The following is a 13,043-nucleotide window of genomic DNA, read 5'->3' on the forward strand; positions in this document are numbered from 1 at the left end:
TTTGTCTCAGCTTTTCAGTGTCCTATCCACTGTAACGGTTGTAAATGATAATTCTCTGTCTTTGCTTGGACAATCCAAACACACAGAAGGCCTCTTTCAGGGTCTTTTTTTGAAGAAGCAATCCCAATTCATTGCCTATTCTCATAAGTCAAGGAGGAGTGTTTGTTCTGGATCTGCTTACGCCTAGAGAGGTAACAGCAGCACTGGCTCGATAGTCTACATAGCACTAAATATAGGCAAACAAAAGGGGTAGTTGGCTAAGGCTCAGCGCTGGGATCTGGGTTAAGCTGCAGGAATTACTGCCACAGCAGCAGGAACGCAAGAGGCCATCTCCCTGCAGATTCAGTAAGGGCTGGAGATAAATACCTTCTTTGGCAAGAGTATCTGACTTAAGACCATCCTATCTATTGTGACAACACAATTCGTGCCACTTCTCCAGGGCAGCTAACAGCTATTACAAGCAAGTAATATCAATGCTAGCTTCCTATGCAGAGCCTGGTTTCACTGGGATCTTTGGCAGAACAAGATAAGCCCAGCAGTGTGTTGCTCTTCCGTTAACTGTGCACAACTTGTAATTGACGACTCCCTCATTGTCTAGATGAGCATTTCTACTACCACTTGTTCGTATTTTATGAACGTTGCAAGGTGTTTAGTATAAAGATACAACACGCATCCCTTTATATGCATTCTGTAATTATATTTTGACTTTAGTTATGTACCAGGAGGTGGTGCGGTGTGGTATGGGATGGAGTCACAGAGAAATGTGGAGCAAGGATTTCTTTTAGAAGAGACACTCGATTAGTTCCTTTCCTCATTCTTTTCTCCTGAAGTCCCCAAGGATCCGTACCTACAAGCACAAGAAACATTTTTGTCAGTACCATCGCAGCAGAGCAAATCTTGACTTAGGAAGATTGCCCGTTCTGTTTGCAGTTGCAAGCCACAAGTGGTGCAGTGAGAACTTGATGGTTATTTCTCTGATTAAGAAGCAAAACAGAAACCAGGGCTTGCCAGAAGCACAGTCATGAGCTTTTTGCCCCTCTCTTCCACCTACATACAAACAGAGGGGAACAACCCCTTTCCCCCGCCCTGCTACACACGCTGCTTCTGATACTGTTGGCTTTCTGGGCTGCAAGCACACATTGCTGGCTTGTGTAGAGCTCCTTCTTCCACCAACACCCCCAAGTCCTTCCCATCAGGGCTGCTTTCAATCCATTCTCTGCCCAGCCTGTGTTTGTGCTTGGATAACAGAAAGGGCCTCCAATAGATACAGACAGTCTGTAATTTATCTCTGGGCAGTCAGTGTCCAGGCCATTCCCCCAGGCACCGGATCACAGCCACAGCCAGTTACTCAGCTTCCTATGTAGTGACTTGTTAATGTGAAATCAAACCATCAATACAAGCTTCGTCTCCAGTAATCCCCAGATAGGTCCATGGCCTGAAAGCAGAATTTCATACAAAGGCAAGGGGGATCAACCAAAAAAAAACGTGTTTCAGGAGTCTTAAGAAGTTATTGAAGTGAAAGTTTATTCACTGGGCTTGCAGCACAGAGTACCTGAGTTCCAGTTTCTGGACTTCATTCTTAGGTTATCCTCACATTGTATAAAATCTAATATCGTTCTTCTAATATCTATCTATATCTCTATAGATGTATTTAGAAAGCCTGTGTTCTGCCTAGCTCTCTGTGCCAAAGATCTCTCACGGACCAGGACCTTGAGCACAGCCAAGAAAAGACTCCAAGCATGAGAAGCTTGAAAATACTTGAAGGTGAAATAAATGGCCTTTTGTGTTTCCTTGCAGGTTTTCTCCTTGCCAATTTGTAGACCTATATAGCAAGTTACTGTGTGTAGTTGGCTGGTGTAACTCTGAAAATCTGTTAGAGAATGGGAGCATGCGTTTTGCTTAGTGCTTTAAGAACTCCACATTAGCTGTGCTCTGGGGTAAGCTTCACTGCTTTTTGGTGATATAAAAACTTTTTATAAAAAATCTTTGGCTTAGCAGTTCGCTTGCAGAAGACTTACTGTCCTTGTTTTCCCTGAAAATATTGGGTTTGTGTGGTGTGACATGCCATTTCTGGCACTTTTGTATGTATGCTCGGGCAGAGCTCTTCCCAGAGTGTCTGGGCTTTTCTCTCTTACTTCTTGTCCCCATCATCTCTCACATTCTTGGTTCCGTGCCCTCTGCACTTGGCCCCTATTTTCTTTAGCAAAATCTCTCCACTCAGCGGTGGCTGCTTCAGCCTCCTGCCCTTAAGCTTTCTTAGCATCAGTGATTCTTTTCTTCTTGCTAAGTTTTCAAGAAAGCCAGGAAAAGCTTGGTATTTATTCCTTTATGTACTAGAATATGCTGGTTAATTGAAAGGAAAAGAGATGGAGTACTTTGCAGTTGCACTAGAGCAGAGCTCAGTTAGGTAGATGTATGGTATTCATAACTATTAGCTTTTTTGCAGTTACCATCATGCTGCTATACTGAATTTTAAGAACAATTTCTTGTTTAACTAGGCAACATCAGTACCTGGAGTTTTTCAAGATCTCTCTTCTCAGAGATTCTGTTCACAGAGCAACAAGATGGCTGTCTTGTGCTATAAGCTCACACGGAAGAAAGGAATCACACTGGGTTTTTCCTCCACCAGAGCATTTTCAAGCAGTTATGCATATGAATTTTTAAAAGTTTAATATCTTGCTTCAGCAGTTAGGCAGTGCAAATGCATACAAGCTAGTGTGCTAAGATTGCCTTTGCGCTCTAAGTGCAGTTTCTGTAGTATTAGTAAATTTAAGGGGTATTGCCTGTTCACAGGATTTAGTCCTATGAAACAGCTCTTGAGCCTCCAACAGCTTGTTATTAATGGGTAAGACATTTTCTACAGTTACACAGTGGGGTTTTTATCTTTTAGTATGCTAATGCTGAAAAGAAAATAAATGCTTTTAAAAGTCAGGTCGTTTTGGGTGTACCTTGATCCATTTTGTAGCAAAGAGTATTCTTTAACACAACAGGGTTTTTTGCTGTCTAGGTGAAGGTATGAGCGATGTAAGAGATTCACATGCAACTAACAGAATACTCACATTGTTAGCTTCAGGTCATTTCACTCAGAGAACAAATACGTGCTAGGTTATTTTTCCTACACTAAGAGGCTAAAACATTTGCATCAGACCTACTTTCAGTGCACCTGACCTGGGTTAGCCCTTACACTTTCTAGTTAATTGATCAGTTAATCAAAGCTGATTTGGTGTTAGTTGCCCAGATTATCTTTCTGTCAGCTGAAATATACAGCAGATAACAGATTTTAAATCAGTTTAACAAAGGCACAAGTTTTTGGTTTTCACTGATGTTCTAGAATAAAAGCTTTTTCCTCTTGCGATTTAGCCCTAGCTGTGATATTCCATCACCAGTGTTGCTGCTTTTTACAGAGAGCATGTTAGAAAGCAAAAAACAATGATTTCCAATAAATATAAAACAGTGTCCTAATTTATAAGCCTGCTTTTCCAAATGGATCCCTATAGGAAGCACTAAGCACTGCAGTGAACACCTGTGTTCCAACGCATTCCCTTAAAAATAAACAATCAACATGCAATTGCAGAACTGGCGAACAAAGAAGTGACTACAGGAAATACTCTTCTCAATAAAGTAAGAAGAAAAGAAGAAAAAGCAAAAGCATTTTCCTAACAGCAGACCAGGAAAGCTATTTAACACTCATTTCTACATGAAAGCCTTTTGTAACTTCAGGCTGTTCTTGAATAGAGCTTGGTAGCCACCTTCAGCATCTTTGCCACCTCCTCACAGTGAGTTCTACATAATGATTTTTTCATGACAGTGCATTGCATATTGAAATGTCTCCTAATCTACAGCTCAGAACTGTTGTGTTGAATTGTGCAGTGAGATTAATTGATTATGTAGACTTTCAGTTAAGAAATAAAAAGTACCCCCATGCAGGGAAATGTAGCAGCCTAATGAAACAGAGCAATAGTCTCTGACACAGACTGATCAACTCTATATGTAATTCTCCTGTAAGAAATTATTGCACACTCCTACCTGCTGAATTCAGAGCTCAGTTACACTGAGCATACCCCATTACTGTGAGCAAATTACAGTGTAAATGGGCAGATTATTAAAAAGCAGGAAAGGAAACAGAAAAAGGGGTTATCTAGGATCACAATACAGATAGTGAGGAGAGAACGCACAGGGCCATGGCCTCAACGTATAATCAGTGTTCACACATTCACTGACTATTTCCACTGAATTGTGATAGTGAAATCACATATAGCGCTTCAGGAAAGTAAAAAACTCTTAAAGTTTGCTTTTAAATGAAAGCCTGGGATACTGTCTCCTACCAGATTTAAACAAAGATCCTTTCTTTCCAACTGAGAAAATCACAGGCTGTTATTATGTGATCTCCCCTGCTCAGATACATGTTGAATAGTGAAGCAGGTTTACAAAATGAAAATCAGGATTCCTCCTAAATTTTTAATGAACTGTAATGGATGGACAGAGGAAGTGTAGCGGTTGTGCTCTAGAGGCAATGGCAAAAATAAGTGGGATGAAAGGAATCAGATGAGTTGTTCTGCAAGCAGAATCCTGTGTTTGGTTACAGAAAGCCTGAGTGTTTCTACACATGCAGTAATACAGAGATTCTGAGCTGCTCTGTGTCCTTGATTTTCAGTTACCTCATGACTCAGTGCTCACTTGTTCAGGGCCTCTGATTAATTACAATATGAAATCTCCCAGCCTTCAAAAAAAAAAAAAAAAAAAGGAAAAACAAAACAAACAAACAAACAAGAGAAAACATACAACTCCCTGCCTTCAAAAACAAACAAACAAAAACTACCTCAAAAAAAAAAAAAAAAAAAAAAAAAAAAAAAACAACCAAAAGCAACAATAACAAAAAACACTTCCCTGTCTGTACTGGCCTGTTACTGCTTTCTAACTGCTCTCTTCTTTGGTTAGTGCTCAGATTTCAAACTTGAGAATGGATGGAAGAAATTCTCCTGCTTCCCTTGACAGTAAGTTACCAGCTGTACTTCTAGAGGTGAAACACCAAGAGCCCCACCAATCTAGGCCAAAAAAAAATCACTATGATAACTAGCAACACTCTTTCAAGATATCAGTTCTGTTGTAACTTGTTTTCATCCCCCGTGTAGCTTCCCCAGTAGCTTATTAACCTATACAGGAATTGCTTGATCCACCAGCTATAGACATATTATCAGGTAGCCTGGATTGGTGGTCTAAGAATCTTGATGAAGTGCATGTGGAAAGAAATAATTAAGTACAAGAGCTCGTCCCGATTGCCCCCAGCATCTGGTTTAGCACACCCTCCAAAATGCTTACTGCAGTCATGCTGCCAGTGGGTAGTTTCAATACCTATACTTTTTTTTTTTTTTCTTCTTTTGGGGTGTGTCTTGTTAAACTCTGCTTTAAAAACTTTGTGTAACATTTTGTTTGGGGACTTGGCGATTATAGCAAGCAAATGTTATCCTTATAGGTCATTAGCAACCAAGGAACTCATTTTGCATCAGGAGAGGCAGTGCACCAGATGGTGCTTCTGAGCACATGGTAAAAAACAGCTGCTTTGCTACTTACATATTTCTTTGCTTGCACAGCTAACTGCTTTTGATTAAGGTAAAAGTATAAAAAATATATGCTGTAACTATTTTTTTAGTTTGAATGCTGTTGCAAGAAAAGCATTAAGGTGCACCCTAAGCTTGTTAACCATGGTATTAGCAACAACATCAATACACTGACAGCACATTGCTGTCCCCATTCACCTTAGGTAAGCTGGTGATGCACCTGTCAAGATGGGAAACAGTGGGACAGAATATTCAACTGCATCTTATGTACAGGAGAGCACTGAATGAGAGTGGAAATGGGAAATTGACTCATTCCCTTCATTATGTGTCCTGCTGGGAATAGGATGAGTCTTCTCATCAGTGCTCAAAAGCAGTGGTTGGAGGGTTACTCTTAGGAACAGCGTAGATACCTTGGGCAGTTCTGAGGAAGTTGACTATGAGTTTTGAGAGCATGGGCTGGTTGCTCATTAGCTCTCCTGGAAGGCTGGCTAGCACTCCCTGCTTCTCCAAGGCAGGCTTGGATACTAACATGGGCCAGGATGCTTCTAGCAAAGCCTGTGTTGCCCAGCCCTGTGTCTCCCTGCAGATCAGCTGCCCCATTGGGTTGTTTTCTTTATCTCCCACAAGATTTTTTCTTACCAGCTGGTTTCTTTAGCAGAACAAAGTTGAGCATTTTTAGGTACCTTTACTCTTCAGTAGTAGAAATGTGCTTAGGTCAGTTCTGTGACACATTCTGAGCCACACAGATAGGACACAGCTATAGTAATCTAATCAAAGACCATTCTGCAGTTTTAGTTACTTTTTCTTGGATTGTACTTTCTCTTCTGGAGACAGCCCCTCTGTACCCAGACCATAAGCTGCTGGTTTCCTGCCTCTCCTGTTCAGCAGGGAGCTCTCCTAGTCCTCAGTATCGTTCTCTGCAGCTGTGGCTAGGTTGTGGCAGCCCATTTCTCCTCCCTCCCTTATCCCCCATTCAGCTGTAGTCAACGCTTCATTTGAGGCAATAAAACTAGCTTTTATTGACTTTCAAACATAAAAATATACACAAAGCAATCAATTCGAGTAGCAAAACAAGAGCCCCTTGTTTACCAACCCTCCCACACAACACCCACTATTAACATTATGCATTTGTAAACATCTAGTGTTTTTATAATGTATTTATTTAGTTTGATAGTACTAATGCACTTGCTTGGTCTGTCAGGCAGAGCAAGTTATTAAAAGCAGGGGAAAGGAAGGCAAATAGTGGTGGGAAGCACTAAGAAGATACAAATTTGTACACCGCACTTTTGGATAAGTTCAGAAAGCAAGCTATTAAAAGACAAGCCCCAGTGAGCAAGAAAGAAAGGCAAGCCAAACATCTCACAAGTTGCTTTCTAAGGGAACAGAGCCATTCAGTTTCCTGCTTCTACCCCATCCAGGTTGGAAGCCCTCTGTACTACACTCAGGCTTGTAAGACAGCCAGGACTATGCAGCAGACATCAAGGCTGAAGATGACAAAGATTTTCCTCCTATCAAATGCGAGTCAGAGTTTCCTTTTTATTAGTCTTTTTGTTGTTGTTTTGAGGATACCACTCAGGGCAATTAATAGTTCTTTCATAGTCCCCAGGAAGCCTCTCTCTTGCCAGGTTATTGCATTGGGCTTGACCTTAGCTTTTTTAAGCAGAGGACTTGAGTTTCTTCAGCCACCTGCAGAGAGGGCTTGGCTTGCACATCTTGCCACGTGGCCTCTTGCGTACCAAGTTGCCTTCTGCTGGTGCCTGGGCAGTCACCACATCTTTCACATCTCTAGCTCCTGTCTCTACAGCAGCCTGCAGATGCACGTCAGGTTTTGTTACTCCCACATCCCCTGAAGCTGGCTGAGGCATCGCAGCTCTTCCCTCAGCTGGAGCACACACTGTGTCTGGACTCACCATTGTAGCAGGCTTGGTTTCAGTCTCTTCTGTATAAGGCTGGATCTCACCAAGGTCTTGTAGCTCTGCGGTTTGCACTGCTATCTGTTCCACAGACTTCTGCAGGTATTCTAGAGATGACGCTATTTCATTTTCTATGTCTTCATTCTGTGTCCTTGTAGCATTATCTTGTGATTTCTCCTTTGGAAGACTGCTCTGCAGCACAGCCCCCAGAGCCTTCTGGGCAACAGGGAGATCACCTTCTGCATTTCCTTGCTCAGTTGCCTGCCTTTTAAAACTCTTGGACTTTCTACAGCAATACCTCTTGCAACTGATTTTGTTTCCCATGATCGAGATTTACAGCAATAATCCTGCTAGCAGCCTTCTCCAGCAAGCCTTTAGGATACTGAAAGACTTGGGCATAAATAAAGCAAAGCCTAGAAGCAGACACAGAGCCCAACTTCTTCCTTGGTGCTAAGCTGACAGACCACTCCAGAGCCAATTATCCCACCTGTAATACAGTAAGAAATTCATTAGGACCCACACCCTGTCCCTTTGTATCCCAAGTATCACCTTGGTTGAGTTTTCTAAGGAACATGTGATAAAGTTGAAAACTCGATGTGAAACCTCCCTCCAAGAAGAGAGATTTTGCCATGAAGCTTCAAACTGTAGGTTCATTCTCTTACCTGCAACTGGAACAAGAGCAACATGATTTGGGGATTTTCCTGTCCCTAAGCACAGTAACCATCTCATTTTTATTTTGACCAGGAAAGACCCCCTAAAGTGAAGTTCAGATTCACATCTTATTTCAGAGGGGGATGGACACAAATTGCAAGATTTACTGTTTAAGTCTGTCTTAGTTCAAGGGACAGTCTTTTTTGGTCTTTTGATATCAATAAGAGCACTTAGGAAGGAAGTCAGTTACTCACCATGACTCTCAGCCAATACTGCACTTTGCAGCTATTAGTTTGTATTACCAAAGTAAATAGTATTTAGGTCTCCTCTTATTTCCTAGCCCATTTGTTAATTGTGGGAATAAATTCACATTCAGACAGGGTACTCCTATATAGGCTTGGTAGGATGTGGAAGGGAGGAAGAAGGAAAAGCAAAATGCCTCTTTGTTGAGAGATCAGAAATGGGTGGATTTCAGACCCTTTGGTAATTACATTCTCAGTCATTTACTCAGTTTCTAGAAAGCACAGAAGTGTCATCACTTCAAACTCAAGTCAGAATCAGGACAGTACATTTCAAATGCAGAGAACATTTTACCTCGAGTTATGTTTGGAGAGTGTTGTTATAAAACCACAGGATCATTAGAAAATAGATTAAGTACTTTGCAGAGAAAGATTTCAAAGGGAATTAATAGATGGAGTTGTATGTGGGTCCCTCTTTCCCTTTTCTGAAAGGTTTTCTTGTACTTTATCTTATGCAGATTAGCCATAGTTGCTAGAAAGAAGTAAACACAATTTAAACTCATAATTCAGCAACAATAAAATTGCTGTTGCTGGCAGAGAAACTGCAAATGAAGCATTATTTAAACCATTTCCAGCATCACAACTTCTCAGCCTTTATTTCTTACTCAGGTTGATAAGGTTTTGCTCTTAAGTAGGGTAGTTGGTGACACCAAGCCTTTTCCCCATAAGTCCCAGATCATTAATTCTCCTAAACTGCTGTTCCACTGCAAATCCAGTACCACTTCTTATAGCTAAATATTTAAAGCAAAATAGAGCCGCTGTGCAACATGATACGATTACTGATGGTTCGGCACAAAGTTTAGCCATCACAATGTAAAATAACAGGAACCACAGAAAAACAGATCTATAATTTAGGGACTACAATTTTTAAATTGATGCTAATGGACCCAGAGCAGTTTTGATGCACCGTTTGAACTGTTTTTATGGATAGAATCTGCAGAAATGTGTGATTCCGTGCCAATTAGGCACTCACAAGACCGCATGAGCTTCAAACTACATAGCTGTAAGAAAGAAAAAGCAGGAAAGACCAACTCAGTCACTTTCATTGTGGAAGAAAAAAAAATCAGAAGACAAAGACATGCTATTTGATGCCAAGGCTAGAAAGAGGTCAACTTACAAATAAATTAGTGTTTTGTCAGGTTGACTGTTCAGAGTAGGCAATTGCTGTGGCAACAGCAATGATTTTGTGTAAATGAATATAGCAGGGAAATGTTTCATGTGATTTTGGAAGGGCAGCATAATGCTAGGAGAAGAAAGCAAAATAATAGTTTATTCTATGGTGTGTTTACATTTGTTATATGTTGCCATCACTACAGCAGCTCTTCAAAATCTGAGGATTGACAGATTCTTCTGCTGTTGTCTCAAGAGAGGTGTTATTTATAGAAGGGCATAAAGATATACTTATTATCGTAAATACAAATGCACCAGTCATTTTTTATATGTAGTAAAATTGTTTCCCCTTCCTGATCCAAATTTGGCCATTTCACGCTGCAAATGTTCATTCACTTTTCTAGTAGCCCCACACTCTTGCTGCCAATATTGGAACTGTTTAGTGGAGGTTCGGATGCCACCATAAGAACCATCCCTTTCACTAAAAGCAGGAGGTAGGCCCTCCTGAAACAAGGTGACAGGAGAAGCACCAAAGACCAGAAAACCTATCAGAAGCGGCATGCATGTCCCTGAATTTCAAGGTGATCCCTGTCCAGAGCTCCAACTCTGACTAATGTGCATCCACCATGATGTGTGAATTAAGGGTAAACAATGTCCCTAGACTCCCGCGGGTGCACTTGAGGTATTCTCAGATACCAGCAGGGCAGAATATGAGACTGCCACTGAGGATAAGAGCAGTTATTTATCCCTCTCTTGTACTGATTTGAAAAGCACAGATAGAAATCCATTTTTTGGCAAGTAATCAGAAAAGAAAAGCATTGTTTAAGGCATTATTTTCCTGCTGGTACCCTGATAGCCAGTAGCTTCACTTCGATAGAAAATATACAGAATTATGTCTAGGACAGAGCCTCCATATTCACCACCTTATGTCACAGCTTTGACAAAATTCTAAAGCTCTAAAGTAAGATAAAAAAAACAATGAAAGCCAACAAGCCAGTAACAACCCACCTTAAGTCACTGAAGTAAGAAACCCACCCCAATACCTCACACATCAAAAGCTCTCTTCTGTATTTCTTAAGTTCTTATTTTTTTGTGTGTGTTTCCACAGACTAGGTGATCTTTAAAAGTCCCTTCCTTCCAACCTGAGCCATTTCATGATTTTACTACTCATCTAACACAAATTGGGATAATCTGTTTTAACATACACAAAGCTTAATGCATACTACTAGGATTTTGTTCTGAGAAGAGAGCATAACTACAGTTCTACCAATACATAAAGGCTGAACTCTACCTCACTAGAGCAGACGTATAATAATGAAATAAATAAAAAACTAAAAAAAAAAAAAAACAACACCACCCAAACTTGAGTCTGCCAGCATCCTCACTCACCTTCAGATGAAAACACCCCCACATACAGCTATCAGCACACAACTTGTAAGAGCAGGTGGGCCTTAAATAGGGCAGGGCAGCCACTCCAAATTACTTCCCTCCAGAACCTAATGATTGAATTATTGTTCCCTTATGCCAGCTCTGCTGCCTGAAAAGAAGAGGTGAGGAATTGTTTGCGTTCCATGTTTGTGAAACATCATATCATGTTCTTTGCTGGTTCAATTCATAAGCCTCTATGCATTTTGGATATCATCATCTTTTCTTCCTGAAATGTTTATACAAAACTGAAGAGAAATGTAATAGGGTATTTCTACCTGCAAATTGACAATAATAACCAGTATCGTAGACCAGCTACACAGTAGGCTTTAGGAAAAAAAGCTTGTAGCTTGGGTGTTATACTGTGGTTCTTAGGCACAATACATCTTCCTCACATAGAGGAACAGCAGATCTCAGCTGCTTTTCATCCGTTCCAAAGTGTTGCTGGCTGCTTGCATTGTGTGTCTGCAGCAAAGGAGGCAGAGCTGCTTGAGACTCTGTGATCATGTTTTCTCTGTCTGCAGAGTGCTTTCTCTCAGGAAGGTTGTTTTGACTGGCTTTTGTTTCTGAACTTGTTAAAATTTCCTGTCCTGTCGTCAAATCGCCTACAGGTTTTGTGGCTTGAAATCTGGACTTACATCTTACCAAGGGAGAGGTGCTCAAAGAAGCAAGGAAAACATTTTGTTGCCGAAGGCCAGGAAGGGATGCGCTTTTAAAGTTAAAAAAAATAATGTTTTGTATTGACAAATAATATTGACCAACAGCTGAAGCCTTGGTTAAGGGAATTGTTTGAGTTTTGACCAGCTGTTTTCAGAACACTTCACTAAGTTGTGTAAGTACTTTAAACAGTTTAGGAGAAACAGATTTCGTGTGATTAAGATGCTGTTGACATTTTATGGATGCTTCAAAAGGAAAAGAAATATATATGGGAGCTCCTTACAGCATAAGTAGATAGCAGATGTTAGGCTCCTAAAAATGCCTGTTTTTTTTTACTTCTCTCAGGTGTGGCCAGGTTGTATCTTCAAATCTTCCTGCTGAATGACAGAAAGCCTTATTTGTGAAAGTTAAAGATTCTTAACATCAGGAGCTAGGATTTTCAGAAAGCCAAAAATTACATTACAGTGCGACACACTATCCACAAGACAGTTATGGGAATCGGTGATGCTCCTTTCATGCTTATTTGCAGTGATTCATAGTCAATTTACTAGTCAAAGAATTTGCTGCTTATCATCTTAAGAGGGCAGCCTAGAGCCTGGGAACAGAGCTGAGTTTTACTCACACTGCTACGTTATTAATAAATTCTCCAGTTTGAACTTGCCTAAAAAGATGAGACAAACAGCAGTAAAAGGTACAGCTTGCAGTCACTCATCAGTGACAATGAGGCAGAGTCGTGGTGGCTTAGAGATGTGCCATGCTAGGTGGTACAATTGTTCTGCTCTTATGGAGTGGTCTGTCCTTTTTTTCTAAGGGTAGGAAAAGGATTTTAAAAGCATTAAAGTGTTCTCATGACTTAATTCCTATTCATCTCACAAGAATCACATTTGAAAGTTTAGCCTTGTGTCTTTATCTTCAGCAGAGTTTGAATACAGTGAGCCCAGGAAGTGTTAAAGATCTGCAAAGAAATCATCAGGAGACAAGTACCTTTCATTCTGGGGCCAGCAACATCAATATTCAGCATTTTACCCAAATACTTTACAAGATGAAAAGGGCAGAAACATTAGTTTTGACATTAGAGGCAATGCAGATATCAGAAATGACGTAGAGTCTCTTCTGGCATGGCATTAGAATTCTGACATACCTCTAAAGCCATTAGAATTACAGGAGCAAAATCCTCCCCGAGTGAAATTTTGAGTAGGTTAAACCAGGACAATGCAATTGCTAGTGTTTGAGAGTAAAGCTTAGCTTTCCAGTACTTGGGGGCACATCTTAAAAACCAAAAAGAGTATGATGAAGACTCAAGGAAGGAGGAGCTGTCGCTATTCTCATTTACCAAGGAATATCTTAGGAGCCATTTCTCAAGTTGGACACCTAGCCATTGGTCAACACTTTGCAAACATTCAGGTAGTTGTAAATGAAGACAGGATGTT

General features: G+C 40.6%; 1 long non-coding RNA gene across 1 annotated transcript; it reads right to left on the bottom strand.

Moving 5' to 3' along the window:
- Positions 1 to 6,552: 6,552 nt before the first annotated feature.
- Positions 6,553 to 10,997, bottom strand: LOC113839847 (uncharacterized). Its single transcript, XR_003492505.3, has 2 exons — positions 10,921 to 10,997; positions 6,553 to 7,958 (listed from the first exon to the last, which is right to left on the bottom strand). It is a non-coding gene; the product is annotated as an uncharacterized lncRNA (long non-coding RNA).
- Between the last annotated feature and the right edge of the window lie 2,046 nt (positions 10,998 to 13,043).

The sequence above is a fragment of the Anas platyrhynchos genome, chromosome 25, assembly GCF_047663525.1.
Source record: "Anas platyrhynchos isolate ZD024472 breed Pekin duck chromosome 25, IASCAAS_PekinDuck_T2T, whole genome shotgun sequence".
Classification (NCBI taxonomy): Eukaryota; Metazoa; Chordata; class Aves; order Anseriformes; family Anatidae; genus Anas; species Anas platyrhynchos.